At 46.3% G+C, this 17,493-nt stretch overlaps 1 pseudogene across 1 annotated transcript; it reads left to right on the top strand.

The window, feature by feature from the left end:
- The first annotated feature begins 6,607 nt into the window (after nt 1-6,607).
- On the top strand, nt 6,608-16,063 carry LOC147361355 (nuclear cap-binding protein subunit 2 pseudogene; annotated as a pseudogene). Its single transcript, XR_015138500.1, has 2 exons — nt 6,608-6,730; nt 9,892-16,063. The product of XR_015138500.1 is annotated as a nuclear cap-binding protein subunit 2 pseudogene (transcript).
- The last annotated feature ends 1,430 nt before the right edge of the window (nt 16,064-17,493 follow it).

Here is a 17,493-nt window from a genome sequence, read left to right as displayed (position 1 = left end):
TGAATGTTTTTCTCCAGGGTTGAATCAGATCAATCCATATTCTACATCTTTTTCTATATATTCCCTTTCTTTCCCCTTCTCCCTGCTCCAAAAATAAATGTAGCCAGTGGCTGTACCTTCTGTTTCTTTCCAGAAAAAAAATAAAGGAACAGATTCCCACATTGGTTTTCAAAGGCCCATCTGACATTATGTTTTATTTCCTAGCTGCTCCTTGTAAATTGCTTGTAGGCAATTCTCTTCTTAACCTCTAACTGGGGCTCTGTGTGGCAGAGGTGGTTGTTATCTCAGCCAGCCATCAATCCATCCCCTCTCCCAGGGGACTGTATGCCTTTAATGAGAGCACTCCCTAAGCGTCCACTTCTGAGCTGCTAGGGAGGGTGCAGTTGCTAAGGGCGAGACCTTTGGCACAATGAACCTTTGAGTCAATGAGACTCTTTTCTGACACCTGAATCCTACACATTTCATCTGACACATTTCAGTAGCCTTGAAAGATATCTTTGGCTCAGGTAGATTTCTGGGAAATGACAATAATGAACATGGTACCCATCTTAATAGACACATTCACCTTGAACATGGGCGGGCAGCCTTCTGTGTTCCCTCATGGTGAATCTTGCTTTTAATGGCTTACTAAACTTCCACTTTTTCCATCTAAGTTGCTTTTTTCAAGTGATGTGAGCTTTGTCTTTCTTTTTGCAGATTTCCCTGGTGGCTCAGTTGGTAAAGTCTGCCTGCAATGCAGGAGACCTGGGTTCAATCCTGGAAGATCCCCTGGAGAAGGACATGCATGGCAACCCACTCCAGTATTCTTGCCTGGAGAATCCCATGGACAGAGGAGCCTGGCGGGCTACAGTCCATGGGGTCACTAGAGTTGGACATGACTGAGCGGCCAGACCTACCTATCACATGGAGCACACAGGTAGAAGGGACTTGAACACAGGCTCAGCAGCTGTGGCCCACGGGCGTGGTTGCCCCAGGGCATGTGGGATCTTCCCGACCAGAGATCAAACCCATGTCCCCTGCATTGGCAGGTGGATTCTTATCACTCAACTACCAGGGAAGTTCGAGGTTATTTTTTAGTCTCTTATAGTTTCGTTGTACTTTGTTGCTTGAGGAGATGTTTGTCTAGGTGCAGGCACTGCAGCAAAGGGTCCCAGGTCCCAACCCATCTCAGAAGGACGTGGGAGGGAGGCATTTCAATCTAAACTGATACTTGCTGCTACTGCTGCTAAGTCGCTTCAGTCGTGTCCGACTCTGTGTGACCCCATAGACGGCAGCCCACCAGGCTCCTCTGTCCCTGGGATTCTCCAGGCAAGAACACTGGAGTGGGCTGCCATTTCCTTCTCCAATGCATGAAAGTGGAAAGTGGAAAGTGAAAGTGAAGTCACCCAGTCGTGTCCGACTCTCAGCGACCCCATGGACTGCAGCCTACCAGGCTCCTCCATCCATGGGATTTTCCAGGCAAGAGTACTGGAGTAGGGTGCCATCGCCTTCTCCGAAACTGATACTTATTGTTATGCAAAAACCTCAGCCTGTTCCCATGTGACACCTCTCCTGACGTGGCTGTAGGCAGGGACTTCTTGGGGGAATGACGGACGGTGTAGGCAGCAGATGCTGTGTTTTACAGGCCAGCATCCATTCTCCTCCCTTTGATTAGTCTAAACCCATCACAGTGACCCCATTCCCCCACTAGTGATTGGCTCTGGCGCATGAGGAAACGAGGCCTGCGGGGACGTCTGGGGTAATGTGGGGGCGGGAACATTCTGGGAGAGGCTTCCCTGTTCTCTGGAAAGATGGGATTTCTCCTTGTTCTACAGAAAGACGGCTCCACTTTTTCCCCTTGAACCCATCACGTCTGGAGAAGATGCCGGGAAGTCCTGTCGAAGCCTGAGGAGGAGGCGGCCCGAGGACAGCAGAGCAGAGGGATGGGCCTTGACGTTGCGGAGCTGCTACTTCAGCAAACCGAGACCCTGACCTGTGTTTTCTCTGTTTTGTGAGACAGTAAATATCCCCATTGTCTAAGTCAGCTGCTGTCAGGAGTTTTGTTTCCTGTAGCCAAGAGCATTTTGATGAATACAAAGGAAAAATATGGACAGTGTTCCAGTATTTCAGTGTTTGGGTGGGTTTTTTTTTTTTTTTTTTTAGTTTGCAATGTTTTAAGTTCAAGGCACGAAACAGATGCATATTCCAAGGTGTACAGAGACATCCCAGTGCGGAACATAAATTAAATATAACTTTTAATCTGCATTCATTGGAAGGACTGATGCTGAAGCTGAAGCTTTAATACTCTGGCCACCTGATGCGAAGAGCTGGCTCATTTGAAAAGACCCTGATGCTCGGAAAGATGGAGGGCAGGAGGAGAAGGGGATGACAGAGGATGAGATGGTTGGATGGCATCACTGTCTCAGTAGACATGAGTTTGAGCAGACTCTGGGAGTTGGTGATGGACAGGGAGGCCTGGGGTGCCGCAGTCCATGGGGCCACAAAGAGGCTGAGCGACTGAGCAACAACAACATTTAAACTACCAATGCCAGGACTTTTCTGCGCTAACACAGATAATTGAGAGCTGGCTATTTTATTTTCACTGAAGTATGCACCTTTTAGGATGTAGAGGGGGCCCTCTGGGTCCAGGCTCTCCTGTCCCAGCCTGTTCCCTTTGAACCTGACTGTGGGCCCTCCCAGGCACAGCTCTAACCAGACCTAAGGATCACAATATTCACAGTGTATGTTTCAATTCCATTAGTTTGGGGGCAGAATAAGATTGATTTATAAAAGGAAGTTTTAAAATTACATTTAAATTTTAAATTACATTTAAGCTAACATTTAAAATTAAAAGTTAGTTATTTTCTGAAGAGTTGGTTCGTACATATGGTACACAATTCAAAGGCGGAGAAAAAAGTCTCCCCCTCACCCCAGGCTCCAGCTCCCCAGTTCCCCTTTCATCAGCAATCACTGTTACCGTTTATGAGAGGAAACCTGTCTCCCTAATCCTCTCAGGTCTCAGTTCAGCTCAGGACAGGAGCCCTGCTGATACAAAGGGTATTCTGGAAAGTTGGATAGAAACCTAGACTCACCTAGATTGTGCTCTGGTCCTGATCTTGCGAGAACAGCTGGGCCTCTGACCTTGGTTATGTCATCGGGGCTTCTTTTATAGAATGGGGGTAATCATGCTGATTCTTTTCTTCTGAGGAGCTTAATTAAACTTCAGCCCAGATATAATAGTCAAAGTTCTCTGGAAAGATAAAAAGGCAACAACAGTGGAATGCAGACAAATGAAAGTAATTTAACCCCTTGGGGGATACACAGTTTTCTCTCACCTATTAAAAATTCTGCTTAACGCTTCCGTAATTTCTGCCTGAAACAAACTATAAATGTAAAGGAACTCCTCTGGTGCTCCAGTGGCTGGGACTCTGAGCTCCCAATGCAGGAGGCCTGGGGTTTGATATCTGGTCAGAGAACTAGATCCCACAGGCAACTAGAAGATCTGCATGCTGCAGCTGGGATCTGGCGCAGCCAAATAAATAAGTATAAATATGAAAAAAAAATTGAATGTAATATAATGTAAAAGTAAAGGATAATGAAACCTATCATCAGCAGGTTCTAACTAGATGGCGTCCGTCAGTCCTTTGGACCCCTCTGAGATACAGGAACCTTTAGGACTTGGGTAGGTTTTCATCGTTTTTGTCTTTTTTTTGCGGTCTAGGCATTGAGTACTTTGTGCTGGCACCTCACTGCAGGGAGAAAAGGATGTTAGCGCAGGGCAGGGTTTATGCAGTTTCTGGGAGGTGGCCGTGCCCCGGTGCAGCATGGTGGGTGGCGGGTTCCTCCAGTGTGGGTCCGAGTCTTGAGAGTCCCCTCCGCGTGTGTGTACAGTGCTGTCTGTGCCTGGCGATGAGCAGGTGACCTCGGGGACAGGGCGGTGGCCCCAGGACTCCACATGCGGGTCTTAATCGGGGAACCATTGCTTGAGAGGAATTACAACCGGCTTCCCTGGTGTCTCGGACGGTAAAGAATCTGTCCGCAATGCGGGAGACCCCGGTTCGATTCCTGGGTCAAGAAGATCCCCTGGAGGAGGGATAGGCTACCTACTCCAGTATTGGGCCTGGGAAATCCCATGGGCAGAGGAGCCAGGCGGGCCACAGTCTTTGGGGTTGCAAAGAGTCGGATACGACTGAGCGACTAACACTTTTCTGTTGAAAAGTGCAGGCGTTGAGCTGCAGGGAGGGCTGAAGAGGGGGTCACCCGGGGCTCCAGGGCTTTGCCGGGTGGGGGAAATGCGGGTTGACGTGTAGGGAAAAAGCCAGCATTGTGAGGAGCCGGCCGGCGGCTGCTGCGGGAGGCCCACGGCTGGAATGTGGGCCGCTCGGAGAGGTGCGCTGTGTTTACCCTGGCAGCCGCCTGGCAGAGCTGTGCTGAGCCCGGGCCTTGGGACTTCCCGGTATGAAAGGATGCTTCACCCCTGCGCAGGGTTCCTCATCGACCTCCGGGCCTCTGAGGTTCATCTGTTTAGACTTGGGGCCCGACGGAGACACTGTGTCTTTGTGGACGGCTGCCGTGGCCGAGAGAGGCTGATTCTTTTCAATTTCATTTTATTTTTCTGAAATCTCTGGCTACTGCCCCAGGATTGGGCCAAGGTTTTGTGGTCGCCATGGCAACGGCGCCTTCTCCTACCTGAGAAGGATTCCTTTTTCTCAGGAGGCCTGCGGTGCCTGCAATCCCCACCCCCAGCCCAGGTCGCTGTGGTTGCAGGCGGTCATTTCTGGAACGTTGCGGGTGGGGTGTGCCGCGGTGCCGGTGGACAGTGTCCTTCCTGTCGCTGCTCGCTGTCCCCTGCCCAGGTCCAAGCTGAACGCAGTCTTTGTGAATTTTGCAAAATGAGACTCTGGCAGTTTACCTCCCTGCTTTTTACATCTGTCCTTTTCCAGTTTAAGTCAGTAAACTCTGAAGCAGCGTGGCACAGGGCTTAGTGTATGTGCCACCAAAGGGGGCACTGGCATAGCGGTTAGGCTCAGGCTTCCAGAGTCAGGGTTTTGTGCTTGGATTGCAGCTTCAACGTTTTCACTAAGTAGATGCCCTCAAGTAAGGTTCTGAAAAGACCCTGATGCGGGGAAAGTTTGAGGGCAGGAGAAGGAGGTGACAGAGGATGAGATGGTTGGATGGCATCATCATCTCAATGGACATGAGTTTGAGCAAAGTCCGGATGATAGTGAAGGACAGGGAAGCCTGGCGTGCTGCAGTCCATGGGGTTGCCAAGAGTCGGACAGGACTGAGCGAGTGAACAACAACAAAATGTTCTGAGTCCTCTGTTTTCTTACCTCTAAAATGGGGATAATAATTGTACTTTCCTCACAGGGCTTCAGCGAAGATCAATTGGGATTGTGTGTGCAAAGGTTTTGGCACAGTGTCTGGACTGCAGTAAGAAATAAGCTCTCCATTGTTATTATTATGTGTTAGAAGCTGTGCTAGGTCTTTCAGGCTGAAACAACACAAAGGCAGCCGGTAGAAACAGGTACCTTCGGCCACACGCCTTGCCTGATCGAGTCTCGGGGCGGCCATACACATACATACCCGGATCCATCCACACTTGCCTTGGTTTCTAACCCGTTTCTAGTAGCTGGATCATCAGTTGCTCTTCCTCTGTTTATTGATTGGGAAAAAAAAAAAAAAGCACAACCTGAAAGTTGAGAGTTATGTTTTATTCGGTGGACAACTCTGAGGACTTAAGCCTGGGACGTGGCATCTCAGATAACACTGAGAATCTCTTCCAAGAGGAAGAGGGGCGGGAGGGGGGTGGTGACGGGAAGCCAGGATATATAGGCCTTTTTGCAAAAACACCAAGAGGTCAGAACATCAAAAGATTGCTTTTAATTAAAGAAAACCAGATATCTCAAGTTAAGGAATTGAGCGCTTTTCTATGAATATGGGAAGACCTGAGAGTCTGGGCCGGCTGAAGTCATTCTTTTGGCACGCACCTCAGCTGTCAGGGCCAGTACCCCGAGTGTCCTCAGGGCTCACTGTCAGGGGCGGCTGCAGCGGCTGCTGCTGGATGGGCTTGACAGCGGGCAGCCCGTTTGTCTCGTCCTGAGTTCCCTCAGGGCTTACCATCAGGGAGGCTGTAATGTAATGGCCTGATGGCTGCAACATCCTTTGTTTACTGGCGTGGCGGGCAGTATTTCAGTTCTCCTGTTCTTGGAGTCCAGCGTCTACATGCATCCATCCTGGCTGCCCCTGACCTTAGGGAACTGTGGCTCTTTCCAGGATCCATCCCACACCTTTTTGTTTTCTTTTTCTGATTCAGATTCACTGTTGGCAAGAGAGGCCTCCACAGCTGAGTTTCTCTTGCTCGTGCAGTTGGACTTACCTCTAAATAAGGCTCTTGCTTTGGGTGGATGTGGCCAGCTCAGCACCTCTCGGCACAAGTCTTGTTGACTTTCTCTCATTGCACCACCTGTTCCCAGAGGGCATGACAGAGGCCCTCACACCGGTGCGTCTGCTGTCTCAGCGCAGAGCCACCCAGCTCAGGAGCTGCCCCATTCCCACCTGGACACTGAGCTCATCCCAGACCAAGGCAAACCCGTCTTGGACCTAGGTCCTGGCTCCTTCTTGTGCAATGCCGTTTCTCATGCAGTTTGTGGGCATTTACAGCGCTCCCATCCTTCCCCACACAAAAGGCTGCCTTCGATTCAACCTGGGTGAGAACCAGATCTCATTTGACAGACACCTGATGGACTGGGTAGGGAGATGGAGCCAAACCCAGCAGCAGAAACACAGTCCTCTACTAAGCCCCAAAGTTCATGCAAATAGCAGTACAACAATCTGCTATCATTTATACTCTAGTATCTTATATAGTGAAGTCGTTCAGTTGTGTCTGACTCTTTGCGACCCGTGCACTGTATCCTACTAGGCTCCTCCATCCATGGGATTGTCCAGGCAAGAATACTGGAGTGGGTTGCCATTTCCTTCTCCATGGGATCTTCCCCACTCAGGGATCAAACCCGGGTCTCCTGCATTTCAGGCAAACTGAGCCAGAGGGTCTTTGTTGCTGCATGGGCTTTTCTCTAGTTGCAATGAGTGGGGGCTACTCCCTCGTGGCGGCTTCTCTTGTGAAACGCAGGCTCCAGAGTGAGTGGGCTTCAGTAATTGCTGCAGGTGGGCTCAGCAGTTGCAGCTCCTAGGTTCTAGAGTACAGCCTCAGTAGTTGTGGTCCACAGGCTTAGTTGCTCTGGGGCATGCAGGATCCTCCTGGATCAGGGATTGAACCCACGTCTCCTGCATTGGCAGGCAGATTCTTTACCACTGAGCCACTCAGCAAATCCTGAAAGACGATGCTGTGAAAGTGCTGCACTCAATATGCCAGCAAATTTGGAAAACTCAGCAGTGGCCACAGGACTGGAAAAGGTCAGTTTTCATTCCAATGTAAAAGAAAGGCAATGCCAAAGAATGCTCAAACTACCGCACAATTGCACTCATCTCACATGCTAGCAAAGTAATGCTCGAAATTCTCCAAGCTAGGCTTCAGCAATATGTGAACTCTGAACTTCCTGATTTTCAAGCTGGTTTTAGAAAAGGCAGAGGAACCAGAGATCAAATTGCCAACATCCGCTGGATCATGGAAAAAGCAAGAGAGTTCCAGAAAAACATCTATTTCTGCTTTATTGACTATGCCAAAGCCTTTGACTGTGTGGATCACAATAAACTGTGGAAAATTCTTCAAGAGATGGGCATACCAGACCACCTGACCTGCCTCTTGAGAAATTTGTATGCAGGTCAGGAAGCAACAGTTAGAAGTGGACATGGAACAACAGACTGTTTCCAAATAGGAAAAGGAGTATGTCAAGGCTGTATATTGTCACCCTGCTTATTGAAGTTATATGCAGAGTACATCATGAGACACGCTGGACTGGAAGAAACACAAGCTGGAATCAAGATTGCTGGGAGAAATATCAATAACCTCAGACAGGCAGATGACACCACCCTTATGGCAGAAAGTGAAGAGGAACTCAAAAGCCTCTTGATGAAAGTGAAAGAGGAGATTGAAAAAGTTGGCTTAAAGCTCAACATTAACGAAGATCATGGCATCCAGTCCCATCACTTCATGGGATATAGATGGGGAAACAGTGGAAGCAGTGTCAGACTTTATTATTTTGGGCTCCAAAATCACTGCAGATGGTGACTGCAGCCATGAAATTAAAAGATGCTTACTCCCTGGAAGAAAAGTTATGACCAACCTAGATAGCATGTTCAAAAGCAGAGACATTACTTTGCCAACAAAGGTTCGTCTAGTCAAGGCTATGCTTTTTCCTGTGGTCATGTATGGATGTGAGAGTTGGACTGTGAAGAAGGCTGAGCGCTGAAGAATTGATGCTTTTGAACTGTGGTGTTGGAGAAGACTCTTGAGAGTCCCTTGGACTGCAAGGAGATCCAACCAGTCCATCCTAAAGGAGATCAGCCCTTGGATTTCTTTGGAAGGAATGATGCTGAAGCTGAAACTCCAGTCCTTTGGCCACCTCATGCGAAGAGTTGACTCATTGGAAAAGACTCTGATGCTGGGAGGAATTGGGGGCAGGAGGAGAAGGGGATGACAGAGGATGAGATGGCTGGATGGCATCACTGACTCGATGGACGTGAGTCTGAGTGAACTCCGGGAGTTGGTGAAGGACAGGGAGGCCTGGCGTGCTGCGATTCATGGGGTTGCAAAGAGTCGGACATGACTGAGCGACTGATCTTGATCTTGATCTTGAGCCAGAGGGCTTCCTAGATGGCGCTAGTGGTAAAGAACCTGCCTGCCAAGGAAGGAGAGTTAATTGATGTGGGTTCAATCCCTCGGTCGGGAAGATTCCCTGGAGGAGAGCATGGCAATCCACTCCAATATTCTGGCCTGAAGAACCCCACGGGCAGAGGAGCTTGGCAAGCTACAGTCCATAGGGTCGGAAAGAGTCAGATATGACTGAAGCAACTTAGCACGCATGTATACCTTATATAGATCTATGTTTAGAAATTAGGTGAGCCGCTAGTCACGTGTAGCTATTAAGTGCTTGAAATGTGGCTGGTCTGAAGAGTGCTTTACATATAAAATATGCACTGTATCCTGAAGACAGTACAAAAAGGAAGTGATATAATTCATATTTTCATATTGACTACACATTGAGATAATATTTTGGATATATTGGGTTAAATAAAATATATTGTTGAATTAACTTCACCTGTTTCTTTTTACTTTTTTTAATATGCCTGATGGAAAAATTCAAATTACAAGTGTCTCCCATGTGTGACTTACATTAGTTTCCTACTGGGCAGAGCTGTTCTAGATTGTTGCTTCTCTGCAATAAGTTAAGGATTAAGGAAAATATATTTCACTCTAGGTATTTGAGTCAGAGAGGGATTTGACACAGGGAATTAGGAGCTTACAAAGCTAAGACTGGAGGAATAAAAATCAACAGCAGGGAAGTGGATGTGGGGGATGGGTTTTCTTGGTTTTCAGATTTATTGCCGACTTTCAGAGAATCAGGGGGTACCGCTTAGGGCAAAGACCAGAAAGCTGCAAGAAAATGCTAACGGTCCCAGCTGCCCCACAACACCCAGGTAGGTGGTTGCTAAGAGCTTCACTGGTTTCTGCAAAAACTCACATCTGACAAAACCCATGTGTCCACTCTGGAGAAAGGAGACTAGGTCCTCTTGCCTCCCTTCTGCCTCCCAAATCTCATACAAACACACGTTGTTGGCAGAATTCACATTGCATCCAGGAGCCCATATGCCATGGAGTTCCCAACCTCCCAACCCTGTAATACACCGGAGAACCAGAAAGAAGTGAATACAGATTTCTCAAAATAAACAGACAAAAAACAAAACAGCCTCATTCTCCAAGTGGCACCCTTGACCACCTCTGCACTGAAGTCAGGTGGCCTCCTGAAGGCACTGCCCAGCAACTTCTATGTCGACCTGAGCCAGGACCAAGACCAGCCCTTCCGGGTTGACAGTGAAGAACAGGAAAAATTACTGAGGAAAAACTGCACGTTGTATGTAAGGAATCTTTCCTTTCACACAGCCGAAGAACAAACCTACGAGCTCTTCAGCAAAAGTGGTGGCATAAAGAAAATCATCTTGGGCCTGGATAAAATGAAGAAGACAGCATGTGGGTTCTGCTTTGTGCGATACGATTCAAGAGCAGTTGCAGAAAATGCCACGCAGTACATTAATGGAACTTACTTGGTTGATCGATCACTAGCACAGACTGGGATGCAGGCTTTAAGGAGGGCAGGCAGTATGACCGTGGGAGTTCTGGGAGCCAGGAACGAGATGAGTAGCCTTAGGACTATGATGCTGGGAGGGGCGGCTATGGAAAACCAGCCCCAAACCAGTGGGTGGTGAGAACTCCATCATAAAAACTTGTACTCCTTTGGTCTGTTGAATTTGACCTGTGTTACCCAGGATCTGCACGTCTGCCCATTTTTCACCAAGCTTTAATCAATGTCTCTACTGAGCCAGAAGCCCCTTCTTGGTTTTCCTCTGAAAAATTATTAAAGAACAGGATCCAAAAGAAAGAAAAACAGCCTCCTATTCAGCACAATACTTTAGGAGACTCATGTTCGCTGTGTTGGGGTCCAGCATGGTGCCTGGCGCAAAATAGCTGTTCAATAAACATTGAAAAAATTGTGTTTGTGTTACAATTTTGCTATTGTAGATAATGCTGCAATGGACATTCACATGTATAACTCTTCCTATTGTGGTTTTTTTTAAATTAATTAATTCGGTTTTGGCTGCACTGGGTCTTCATCGCTGCGTGGGGGCCTTTCCCTAGCTGCAGCGAGCAGGGGCTGCCTTCCAGGGTGGCACGCACGCGTCTTCTCTTGCTGTGGAGCACAGGCTCAGTAGACTCGAGGCACGTGGGATCTTCCCAGACCAGGGATTGAACCTGTGTCCCCAGGATTGGCAGGTGAACTGGACAACCAGGGAAGCCCTCTTCCTGCTTTTATTGATGTATTGCTATGATATATTTTCTAAGGATAGACATTCAGGAGTGGCCTTGCTGAGAATTGTTTAGTTTTGTCATTTTGCTTTCCAAAATTTGCACCAATCTAGTGATATACATATTATATGCCCAATAATGCTATAAGGAGGGTGGCTTTTTATGGCAATGTCACCAACCTAGTGTGTTGATATTTTTTGCAGATATTTGCTCTAATTAGGATGTATAATGTGTTGCTAATTTTCCTTGGCTTGGATACTGGTGAGACAGGTAGCAAAAAGGTTACGGATGGGGCTGACTTGGATGCAGGTCAAGATTTCTCTCATCATTGAAAGACTCTAGCTGCCAAGAACTTAGCCCAATTTAAGTCTTTCCCACTGTTTTATGTGTCCTCCCTTTAAGATTAACTAAAAAAAAGTGGCAAACTTTGAATCATTGAATTCTTCCCTTCTCCCAGTGAGAGTTAAGGATAATTACACAGACACTTAATGTTTGTCTCAGAGAAGGAAATATTAAATGGTACTAGCTAAATGAGGCTTTTATTTTCTTTCCTGCATCTTGCTGTGTTTCATGATGGAGACCCACATGGTGATGGCTTATGTGTTTATGAATTACATTCTAAGAACAAATACACTCCTTATTTCTCAGTAAGGGGAAGATGATCTGAAAGATACAAAGATGATACAGAATTGGACCAGAGAAGGGTTTGGGGTTCCTTACTGGTAAAGGGAGATAAGTAACAGATGATATCTCATAGGGTTATCTGGTGGATCAAACAATTTAATCCACAGAAAGTGTTTTCAGTGTGCCTGACACACAGCAAGTGCTGGGTAGGTGGTGCCTGTTTTTGGAACATGTGAGGCAATGCATGTTCCTTAGCCTGAGCCCTAATCCTTTCAGCCCTTTTGCATCTTTTTTTTTTTTTTTTTATAAAGTCAGTAGCCAAATGAAGAGCCTGTTGGCCCTTAGCTGGGAAATGCAATTATCTGTAAAAGACCTGTGGCCGTTTTAGGATTTATGAGCAGTAACACATGTGCAAGGTACCTAGAATTACAATGTGTTGAGTCAAAGAATGGCTGAGCTGGCAAGAGTTTTTGACACCTTTTGTGAAATCATTTTATAGTTGAAGTAACGGAGGCCCATGAAAGTGAAGTGAAAGACCCAGGATATTTTAGCCCGTCAAGAGCAGACCTCAGAGTAGGAGCTCAGTGTTCAGATGTGCAGACAGTAGCTTGCCTGTTCCTCGAGGGCACCATACCCAACACGAGGCCAATGACACGAGTGTGAGCCAGTGCGGGGTGGAGAAGGGACGTTGTCCCTGGCATTTTCCTTCCCCCAGATGGGGAGAGAGGCTGTTTGCTAGAGATCCAGTTTCCTTGAAACAGTGATTCCCAGTTAAAAAAAAAAAAAAAAAATTGAACTATAATTGATTTATAATGTTTTAGGCGTACAGCAGACTGATTCAGTTATACATACATATTTTTTTCAGATTTTTTTCCATTATAGGTTATTACAAGATATTGAATATAGTTCTCTGTGCTACACAGTAGAACTTTGTTTTCTATCTGTTATGTAAGTGTGTATCTGTTAATCGTAAATTCTCAACTTATTCCTCTTCCCTCTGCCCCTCTTTGGTAATCGTAAGTTTGTGTCCCATGTCTGTGAATGTATCTCTGTTTGTAAATAAGCCCATGTGTGTCATATTTCAGACCCCACATACAAGTGATACCAGAGGATATTTGTCTCTTTCTGTTGGATCCACTTAGTATGATAGTCTCTAGGTCCATCCCTATTGCTGTGCATGGCATTGTTTAATTGTCTTTATGGCTGAGTAGTATTCCATTGTACAAATATGCCACATCTTCTTTATCTATTTATCTGTCAGTGGACATTCAGGCTGCCTCCACGTTAGCTACTGTAAATAGTGCTTCTCTGAAAATTAGGGTCACGTATCTTTTTGATTTAGAGTTTTCATCTTTTTCTTTTTTGGATATATGCCCAGGAGTGGAATTACTGAATTGTACGGTAACTCTATTTTTATTTTTTAATTTTATTTACCCATTTACTTATTTATTTATTTTTATTATTTTGGCTCCTCTGGGTCTTCATGGCTGTGCATGGGCCTTCTCTGGTCGCAGTGAGAGGGGCTGCTCCTGGCTGGGGTGCTGGGCTCCTCCTGTCACGGGGTGCAGGCTCCAGGATGCACAGGCTCAGCAGTCATGGTGCACGGGCTGCTGCCTCTCGGCATGTGCAATCTTCCCAGGGCAGGGATCAAACCCATGTCCCTGGCGTGGGTGGGCGGATTCTTAACCACTGGACCACCTAGGAAGTTCTTTTTTAATTTTATTAAAATAATTTTTTTTTTATCACATCATGCTGCTTGTGGGATCTTAGTTCCCTCACCAGCAACTGAATCCCTGACCCCTGCAGTGAAAGCTCAGTGTCCTAACCACTGCACTACCAGAGAATTCCCTGTTTTTATTTTCTTTTTTTAGGGAGTAGAGATTCCCAATCTTTTTGAGAGTGAGGAATACTTTCTATTAATAACATCAATAAGTTTCAGTCCCCCACTTCCAGGATGATACAGATTCTGCAGACTATGTATAGATATCCAGTGTTAGAGAAAATGTAAAATAATACCAGCTACTGTATACAGACCAGCACTTTATAAAGGAGATGCTTATGCATTCAAAAAGCAGTTGTACCTATATTATTAATTCAGACTTCAAATAATGTCTGGCTGGCATTTAGATTCATGAACAGTTTGCAATAACTCATCACTTTGCTACATGCCTTTCATGTCCACTGCCATTGGGGGAGGGGGTTGTTGCTGTTTTCCCTTATTTTCTGAGCATTCCAAAAGGAAGATGCTAATACAGAGATAATACAATAAAAATAAAAAGGATCAGCAGGCTAAATCCCTCTGGTCCTCTCTCTGAAATGGTCCAAGGAGAAGCTCTCAGCCAAAAGGAATGAGGATTAAGTAGCTAAAACACACACACAAAGCTCTTTCTTGTTCTTTCATATAAATGCAATGGTAAATCGATATCCAGTTGGGAATGCTGGCTCCGATAGTCTGAAAGCCAGAGTATTTGGGGGCAGTTAGGGTTCATTAACTGCAGTCAAAAACACAGAGTGACAGTCAAAGCTGAAGCTTAGGCAGCCAGACTTGTGTGTTTTCTAAGGTTGGATAATATGCATATGACAGAAGGAATTCAAACGACAGAGTCCTGCCTACCCCACGGCAGAGCTGGGAAACGTGGGGAGAGAAGGAGTTCCCAGCAGAAGGTTCTGAAGGGCAGGGACCTCTTTGGAGCAGTTTTGGGGCAGATCTGGGCAGATGCAGAGGCACATGGGGCAGACGGGGAGCCCCAGTGCTGCTGGTTCCTGAGTCTTCGTGGCTGCATTCTGAGAGAAGCTGGGGGGAGAGACTTCTGGAAACAGTGGCGTGGGCATCGGTGGCTCCTTTCTATGAAATGTGCATAAAACTGGAAAAATTGTCCAGAACTATTTCAAAGCACTGTAAATTGACCGAAAGCACACGACAAATTGAAAAGCTTTTACTCTTGAAAACCTGCTGGAGTTTTGGGGGAGCACAGCAGGAGACTGTAGGCTCCTGGCCCGGGGCTCCTGTGGTCCTTCAGCCAGCCAGACTGGCCAGAGCACTGTGCTTTTCAAAGTGCGGGGCCAGCCATGAAACGGGCAATTTTCTTGCAGGAAGGACAGACTCCATTTGGTGTCCGTGTGCGTGCGTGTGTGTGTGTGTGTGTGCGTGCGTGTGTGTGTGTGTGTATGTGAGCATGTGTGTGAACCTGTGTTTTTGCTGGTTGAAAGTGGAGGACTTTAATGGGAATGAATGAGGAAAACCTGAGATTTTGCCAACCCCAAATTGAGCTCTTGGTTGGAGTGAGTGGCAGCCCTGCCAGAGATTTCACTGGGAAGTCCTGGAGATGAAAGAGTGCTACAGAGAAGTTCAGAGACTTCTCCATGTGTTCCTGGACTGGGCCATTATGCAGGCACGGGGGAGATCCAGGAGAGGGAACACTGAACATCAAGGAGAACTGAGATCTGACTGTAATTCCAATTTGTTTCTCAGCCCCACACAGATCTAACTGGTAGAGGGATGGACATGGCCAGGTGACTCCTGGTTCAGCGCTCACCCCACTGCCCCACACACTGGAGGCCCTAGAGAATCTCGAGACCATGATGCGACACTGGCTGTCAGTTATAGCTGCTTATTGGCTTGGGTTAGCAAGGCTGTGGTCCATGTGATGAGATCAGTTAGTTTTCTGTGATTGTGGTTTTCAGTCTGTTTGCCCTCTGATGGAGAAGGATAAGAGGCTTATAGAAGGTTCCTGATGGGAGAGACTGACTAAGGGGGAAACTGGGTCTTGTTCTGATGGGAGAGGCCATGCTCAATAAACCTCTAATCAAATTTTCTATTGATGGGTGGGGCTGTGTTCCCTCCCTTCTGTTTGACCTGAGGCCAAGGTGGAGGTAATGAAGATAATGGCTACCTCCTTCAAAAGGTCCTGTAGGGAAAACCACTAAACCATTCAGGTTTGACCTGAATCAAATCCCTTACCATTATACAGTGGAAGTGACAAATAGATTCAAGGGATTAGATCTGATAGACAGAGTGCCCGAAGAACTATGGATGGAGGTTCATGACATTGTACAGAGGCAGTGATCAAGACCATCCCCAAGAAAAAGAAATGCAAAAAGCCAAAATGGTTGTCTGAGGAGGCCTTATAAATAGCTGAGAAAAGAAGAGATGCTAAAGGCAAAGGAGAAAAGGAAAGATATATCCGTCTGAATGCAGAGTTCCAAAGAATAGCAAGGAGAGATAAGAAAGCCTTCCTCAGTGATCATTGCAAAGAAATAGAGGAAAATAATAGAATGGGAAAGACTAGAGATCTCTTCAAGAAAATTAGAGATCCCAAGGGAACATTTCATGCAAAGATGGGCTCAATAAAGGACAGAAACTGTATGGACCTAACAGAAGCAGAAGATATTAAGAAGAGGTGGCAAGGATACACAGAAGAACTATACAAAAAAGATCTTCACGACCTAGATAGTCACCATGGTGTGATCACTCACCTAGAGCCAGATATCCTGGAATGTGAAGTCAAGTGGGCCTTAGGAAGCATCACTACAAACAGAGCTAGTGGAAGTGATGGAATTCCAGTTGAGCTATTTCAAATCCTAGAAGATGATGCTGTGAAAGTGCTGCACTCAATATGCCAGCAAATTTGGAAAACTCAGCAGTGGCCACAGGACTGGAGAAGGTCAGTTTTCATTCCAATCCCAAGGAAAGGCAAAGCCAAGGAATGCTCAAACTACCGCACAATTGCACTCATCTCACATGCTAGCAAAGTAAAGCTCAAAATTCTCCAAGCCAGAGTTCAACAGTATGTGAACCATGAACTTCCAGATGTTCAAGGTGGATTTAGAAAAGACAGAGGAACCAGAGATCAAATTGCCAACATCTGCTGGATCATAGAAAAAGCAAGAGAGTTCCCCCCCCAAAAAAAGTCTACCTCTGCTTTATTGACTACACCAAAGCCTTTGGCTGTGGGAAATTCTTCAAGAGATGGGAATACCAGACCACCTTACCTGCCTCTTGAGAAATCGGTGTGCAGGTCAAGAAGCAACAGTTAGAACTGGACATGGAACAACAGACTGGTTCCAAATCAGGAAAGGAGTACATCAACGCTGTATACTGTCACCCTGCTTATTGAAGTTATATGCAGAGTAGATCATGAGAAATGCTGAGCTAGATGAAGCACAAGCTGGAATCAAGATTGCTGAGAGAAATATCAATAACCTCAGATACGCAGATGACACCACCCTTATGGCAGACAGTGAAGAAGAACTAAAGAGCTTCTTGATGAAAGTGAAAGAGGAGAGTGAAAAAGCTAGCTTAAAATTCAACATCCAGAAAACTAAAATCATGGCATCCGGTCCCATCACTTCACGGCAAATAGATGAGGAAACAATGGAAACTGACAGACTTTATTTTGGGGGGCTCCAAAATCACTGCATATGATGACTGCAGCCATAAAATTAAAAGATGCTTGCTCCCTGGAGGAAAAGCTATGACCAACCGAAACAGCATATTAAAAAGCAGAGATATTACTTTGCCAACAAAAGTCCATCTAGTCAAAGGTATGGTTTTTCCAGTAGTCATGTAAGGATGTGAGAGCTGAACTATAAAGAAAGCTGAGTGCTAAAGAATTGATGATTTTGAACTGTGGTGTTGGAGAAGACTCTTGAGAGTCCCTTGGACTACAAGGAGATCCAACCAGTCAATCCTAAAAGAAATCATTCCTGAATATTCACTGGAAGGACTGATGCTGAAGCCAAAACTTCAATACTTTGGTCACCTGATGCAAAGGACTGAGTCATTGGAAAAGACCCTGATGCTGGGAAAGATTGAAGGCAGGAGGAGAAGGGGATGACAGAGGATGAGATGGTTGGATGGCTTCACAGACTCAATGGACATAAGTTTGAGTAAGCTTCAGGAGTTG

The sequence above is a fragment of the Bos grunniens genome, chromosome 12 (genome assembly GCF_055505025.1).
Source record: "Bos grunniens cultivar Pamir isolate PY7600 chromosome 12, Bosgru_T2T1.0, whole genome shotgun sequence".
Taxonomy (NCBI): Eukaryota; Metazoa; Chordata; class Mammalia; order Artiodactyla; family Bovidae; genus Bos; species Bos grunniens.
This window is presented reverse-complemented; position numbering and strand designations above follow the sequence as displayed.